Genomic DNA, 6,627 nt, shown 5'->3' with positions numbered 1-6,627 from the left:
AGTTTCTGCGGGGGGTGCAGAGTTGATGGCTGAGGTAGGGGTAGCCAGGTAGAAATCATGGCCAGCTGTAGAAAAATGCTTATTGAAATTCTTGATTATTGTAGATTGATCGGTGGTGACAGTGCTTCCTAGCCTCAGTGCAGTAGGCAGCTGGGAGGAGGTGCTCTTATTCTCCATGGACTTTATAGTGTCCCAATACCTTTTGGAATTAGTTCTACAGGATGCAAATTTCTGTTTGAAAAAGCTAGCCTTAGCTTTCTTAACTGACTGTGTATATTGGTTCCTGACTTCCCTGAAAAGTTGCATATCACGGGGGCTATTCGATGCTAATGCAGTACGCCACAGGATGTTTTTGTGCTGGTCAAGGGTAGTCAAGTCTAGGGTGAACCAGGGGCTATATCTGTTCTTAGTTCTAAATTTTTTGAATGGGGCATGCTTATTTAAGATGGTGAGGAGAGCTCTTTTAAAGAGCAACCAGGCATCCTCTACGGACGGGATGAGGTCAATATCCTTCCAGGATAGCCGGGCCATGTCGATTAGAAAGGCCTGCTCACTGAAGTGCTTTAGGGAGCGTTTGACAGTGATGAGCGGTGGTCGTTTGACCGCGGACCCATTACGGACGCAAGCAATGAGGCAGTGATCGCTGAGATCCTGGTTGAAGACAGCGGAGGTGGGTGTATTTAGAGGGGAAGTTGTTCATGATGATATCTATGAGGGTACCCATGTTTAGGGATTTAGGGTTGTACCTGGTAGGTTCCTTGATAATTTGTGTGAGTTTGAGGGCATCTAGCTTAGATTGTAGGACGGCTGCGGTGTCCCAGTTTAGGTCACCTAACAGTACAAACTCTGAAGATAGATGGGGGGCAATCAATTCACATATGGTGTCCAGGGCACAGCTGGTGCTGAGGGGGGTCTATAACAGGCGGCAATGGTGAGAGACATTTCTGGAAAGGTGAACTGTTTGGGCACAGACCTGGATACTATGACAGAACTCTGCAGGCTATCTCTGCAGTAGATTGCATCTCCGCCCCCTTTGGCAGTTCTATCTTGTCGGAAAATGTTGTAGTTGGGGATGGAAATGTCCGAATATTTAGTGGCCTTCCTAAGACAGGATTCAGACACGGTTAGGACATCAGGGTTGGCGGAGTGTGCTAACGCAGTGAATAAAACAAACTTAGGGAGGAGGCTTCTGATGTTAACATGCATGAAACCAAGGCATTTACGGTTACAGAATTCAACAAATGAGAGTGCCTGGGTAGTGCTGGGGCTAAAGGGCCTGGGTTAACCTCTACATCACCAGAGGAGGAGGAGGAGGATAAGGGTATGGCTAAAGACTATAAGAACTGGTTGTCTAGTGCGTTGGGAACAGAGAATAAAATAAGCAGATATCTGGGTGTGGTAGTATAGATTCAGGGCATAATGTGGGGCACAAGGGTATAGTAGGATGTGAGTACAGTGGCGGCCTAGGCATTGAGTGACGATGAGAGAGATTGTGTCTCTGGAGGCACCAGTTAAGCCAGGTGTGGTCTCCGCATGTATGTGTGGGGGTGGGACAAAAGAGCTATATAAGGCATGTTGAGCAGGGCTCGACACAATCTACACAATCCTGTCTCGGAGCTCTATGGACAATTCCTTCGACCTCATGGCTTGGTTTTTGCTCTGACACCTTATATGGACAGGTGTGTGCCTTTCCAAATAATGTCCAATCAATTTAATTTACCACAGGTGGACTCCAATCAAGTTGTAGAAACATCTCAACGGTGATCATGGAAACATGATGCATCTGAGCTCAATTTCGAGTCTAATAGCAAAGGGTCTGCATACTTATGTAAATAAGGTATTTCTGTTTTTATTGTTTAATACATTTGCCAACATTTCTAAAAACCTGTTTTCACTTTGTCGTTATGGGGTATTGTGTGTAGATTAATGAGGAAAACAACTAATTTAATCAATTTTAGGATAAGGCTATAACGTAACAAAATGTGGAAAAGGTCAAGGGGTCTGAATACTTTCCAAATGCACAGTAGGTGCAATGATAGCTGCAGTGAAATGAAATTATTATATTTTTGGGGGAGACTAATCATGGAGAAACATGTGGTGTTTCTTTTATACGAGGAGGACAAATACTGAGAAAATAAACTTTTTTTAAATCAACAGTCAAGTATTACAGCTCGTAAAGGGGATTCACTTTAAGCTTTCCTGAACATTAATATACCAAGAAATATCCAGCCTTTAAAAACAAGCAATCTCTATTATGTGGATAAGGCAATGTTCTGACTCAATTTTTTTATGTTGATGTGGCACAGGTAATAACAACATGGCTTATAGTTGACTCAGAGACAACCACAGTCTCTGTGGATCCAGCTAGGCCTACATGTTCCAGCCTGCCTCTGACTGGTGATATGATAGAGGAGGCAGGATAATTAATCACACTTCATAAAAATGTAGGTTACAGGTGCTGTCAATATAACAAATTAGCAATTTCATGTAATCGAGTTCACTTAAAAAATAATATGTTATCTGCTATTCAAAAGGTGTACATTTCTGTTGTGTCGAATCATCAGGAAATTATCAAGAATAGACTAATGTTTGAGATGTTTGCCAGAAGTGAACAAGTGCACACACTCTAGCTACACACGTGTAATGTTTTAGTTATAGTTTAGCCTACGATTTCTCAATGTTAATAAACCCTCTTAATATAAAGGGTATATAGAGTGCCTCATCACACTCAATCGGTGTCAGTTTTAAGGTTTTAAAGACTCCATATTCTAAACTGAATCTATACCTAAATCGCTCAACTATCAGTGATAAAGGCTTTCTTGGAGGAACAACAGTACATAAAGTGTTACCCTGCACAGTGCAGGTGACTGTTGGGAGCTAGTACATGTGTCATCAGACAGGTAGTTAGGTTAAGGAGCGGCTGCTGTCGTCAGAGCAAAGGTGAATAATGCTGGCAGGTATTTCCGCTCCACTGTCTCACAAGGAGTGGTAGGCGGCTAGGCGGATGGAGGGGCCCAATCAGTGAAGGAGTATGGGGGTGGGAACCATTCACATGTCACACAGGAAACTGGTAGATAAGAAATAGAAATTTAACCAGCATCGAGGATTCTATTAATTACGTGCGTTTTCCCCTTTTGGACGTTCTAAAAATCTCTATACCAGCAAATAGGATATTTTGAGTAAAGTTGGGGGGGGGGTATTTAAGGAAAATGTGTAGGCTTATATTTTAATTGACGAAATAAGACAATGGCAAGGACCATGAGTAGAAAGAGCATTCAAATAAATAAATACATTTGTTTATAAATGCTGAAATTATTTTGCTTTCAATAACAGTCAGCGGGAGACTACTGTTCTCTACTGCTGGTGAAAATAAAACTGCTCTAATAATTCTAAATCAATGATACATTACACAGTGTGTGTGTGTGTGTGTGTGTGTGTGTGTGTGTGTGCATGTGCGCACATTTGTGTGTGTGTGTGCAGCAGAGCAGCATGTGTTTTCAATCCGGTCCTTTTGGCTTCTTCCACATAGTTCCCAAATGCTCCAGAAAATAATCCCAGTGTGTTTTTTCCCAGGCCGGCTTGCTGGAAATGACCTAACTACTCTACTGCCAGGAAGAGGAATGTGAAGCATCATTCCCTGGAGCAGCTGGTGACGTCAGAGCTTAGAGTAGGCCCCTGGGCTTCCAACAGGCCAGTCCCCAGTCGGGATATTCCAATGCTGACAATAGGCCCCTGGGCTTCCACCAGGCCAGGCCCCAGCCTGGATATTCCAGAGGTGACCGCTGGACTCCCAAAGTAAACCCTCAACAGCTGGAACCAGCCTCTGCCTTTCTCCTGTTCCAAAACAACCTCACACGCCCCAACTACTCTGTGTGTATAACACTACTGCACCGCACCAGAGGGCTATTTGGCCTCTCACTAGCCGAATAGTGCTTCCCGTTACGACACATTTTAAAACAGAAAAGTACTGGTAGGCCTTTATAAAAACATATAAACTGGGTTCAACGTGAGATATGACCATAGCTTTACTGCATGAGGAGGATACGTGCTCGATGATAGATGAGATAATGACTCTGGCATTTCCCGTGCCATTAAAATTATAACATGACACCATAGCTGTGCATTACCAATACAGTAACTACTGCAGACTGGTGCACTCTCACCATGGTGGGTACACATCGATGATGTCTCTAGGTTCAGGCATGAGCTGGGCAGCTGTCTCCTTAATAAACAGTACCAGGATCCGGGCTCTGCTGCTGGGAGTGGTGAAGGTGGAGGGAGGGGGTCTGTGGTGGTCCGTAGTGGGGGAGTGGTTCTGGTTAGCTCTGGTGGTGAGAGGGGGTCTGTGGTGGTCCGTAGTGGGGGAGTGGTTCTGGTTAGCTCTGGTGGTGAGAGGGGGTCTGTTGTGGTCTGTAGTGGGGGAGTGTTTCTGGTTAGCTCTAGTGGTGAGAGGGGGTCTGCGCTGGTCCGTAGCAGGGGGGTAGTGCTGCTCACACAGGGCCAGCTGCATGCAGCTCGCCACCTGGACTGTCAGGACCTCCAGAATCCCAGGCAATGGAGGGAGGACAAGAACAGCACAGATGGTGTCAGTGTCTGTGTGGGGCACCTCGTATTGCAGGGTTGGGGTCAATTCAGTTTTCAACTGAGGAAGTTGAATAGCAATTCCAATTTCTGAATCAGAAAAATCAATTCATAACAGTTTCACTGTCAGTGTCACTCGTGATGTAATATCTCTTATGGCGAGAGATGTTGTGAATGAATAAAGTACACTACCGTTCAAAAGTTTGGGGCCACTTAGAAATGTCCTTGTTTCTGAAAGAAAAGCACATTTTTTGTCCATTAAAATAACATAAAATTTATCAGAAATACTGTGTAGACATTGTTAATGTTGTAAATGACTATTGTAGCTGGAAACACATTTTTTATGGAATATCTACATAGGCGTACAGAGGCCCATTATCAGCAACCATCATTCCTGTGTTCCAATGGCACATTGTGTTAGCTAATCCAAGTTTATAATTTTAAAAGACTATTGATCATTAGAAAACCCTTTTGCAGTTATTTTAGCACAGCTGAAACTGTTGTTCTAATTAAAAGAAGGAATTGTCACGTTCTGACCTCTATTTCCTTTGTTTTTGTATTTATTTAGTATGGTCAGGGCGTGAGTTGGGTGGGCAGTCTATGTTTGTTTTTCTATGTTTTGGGGCAGTTCTATGTTTTCGGCCTAGTATGGTTCTCAATCAGAGGCAGGTGTCATTAGTTGTCTCTGATTGAGAATCATACTTAGGTAGCCTGGGTTTCACTGTGTGTTTGTGGGTGATTGTTCCTGTCTTTGTGTAGTATTCACCAGATAGGCTGTATTAGGTTTTGAGTTCTCACGTTTCTTGTTTTTTCGTTAGTTTGTTCATGTATAGTGTCGTGAATAAAATACAATGAACAACCACCACGCTGCGCTTTGGTCCGCCTCTACTTCATAAGAAGAGAATCGTTACAGGAATACAACTGGCCTTCTTTAGACTAGTTGAATATCTGGAGCATAAGCATTTGTGGGTTCAATTACTAGCTCAAAACGTCTAGAAAAAAACAACTGTCTTCTGCAACTTGTCAGTTTATTCTTGTTCTGGGGAATGAAGGCTATTCCATGTGAGAAATTGCCAAGAAACTGAAGATCTGGTACTACACTGTGTACTACTCCCTTCACGGAACAGCGCAAACTGGCTCTAACCAGAAGTGGGAGGCCCCGGTGCACAACTGAGCAAGAGGACAAGTACATTAGTGTCTAGTTTGAGAAACAGACGCCTCACAAGACCTCAACTGGCAACTTAATTAAATAGTACCCACAAAACACCAGTCTCAACGTCAACAGTGATGAGGCGACTCCGGGATGCTGGCCCTCTAGGCAGAGTTCCTCTGTCCAGTGTCTGTGTTCTTTTGCCCTTCTTAATATTTTATTATTATTGGCCAGTCTGAGATATGACTTTTTCTTTGGAACTCTGCCATTCCCCAATTTTGGAAGGTGTGCCCCGAGTGAAAAAGTTTGGGAACCCCTGCTTTATTAGACAGCAGGTGAATACAGGAAAGAGTGAACTGAGTCCTCTTTCTGTAATAAACTAATGAATCAATCTAATCAAGTGTGTGTGAAGAAATAACATAAATGACAGACACACACATACAGTTAATTCCTGTGAGAATGAACACAAACAGGGGTCTTATAGCTCAAGCTAGTCATGTTCCAATAACTACCGTTATTATTGTTTATGAGAAGTTGCTCGTAAATCAACGCGAGAAAGTCAACAAACAAGTGCCAACAGTAGTATAGCAAGATCCAGGAAAACCAAATACTCACTAGATGTTACATGACTCTAAAAACCAGTGATGGGGGGAGAATAAAATCAATACAGTTACATTTTGCTTCATTATTTTTGTTCAATATTACATTGATATGACTCCAAGTATCGATTTGTACAAAACAATTATAGATAGCGTTAGCTAGCGCAATAGCTTGGTCTCCATCTTCTTTTTAAATAGTGAGCCAAAATGTTTTCAGCACCATTATTACTGATCGTTTTCTCAGGCTCTCTTTTGTCTATCTGCAACAGATATACAGTGAATTCTGAAAGTATTCAG

At 42.9% G+C, this 6,627-nt stretch overlaps 1 long non-coding RNA gene across 1 annotated transcript; it reads left to right on the top strand.

The window, feature by feature from the left end:
* The first annotated feature begins 1,591 nt into the window (after positions 1-1,591).
* On the top strand, positions 1,592-5,443 carry LOC149982103 (uncharacterized). The gene is made up of 2 exons (XR_016482584.1): positions 1,592-1,837; positions 3,574-5,443. It is a non-coding gene; the product is annotated as an uncharacterized LOC149982103 (long non-coding RNA).
* Positions 5,444-6,627: the final 1,184 nt, after the last annotated feature.

The sequence above is a fragment of the Oncorhynchus mykiss genome, chromosome 8 (genome assembly GCF_057628025.1).
Source record: "Oncorhynchus mykiss isolate SJ-2025 chromosome 8, ASM5762802v1, whole genome shotgun sequence".
NCBI lineage: Eukaryota > Metazoa > Chordata > Actinopteri > Salmoniformes > Salmonidae > Oncorhynchus > Oncorhynchus mykiss.
This window is presented reverse-complemented; position numbering and strand designations above follow the sequence as displayed.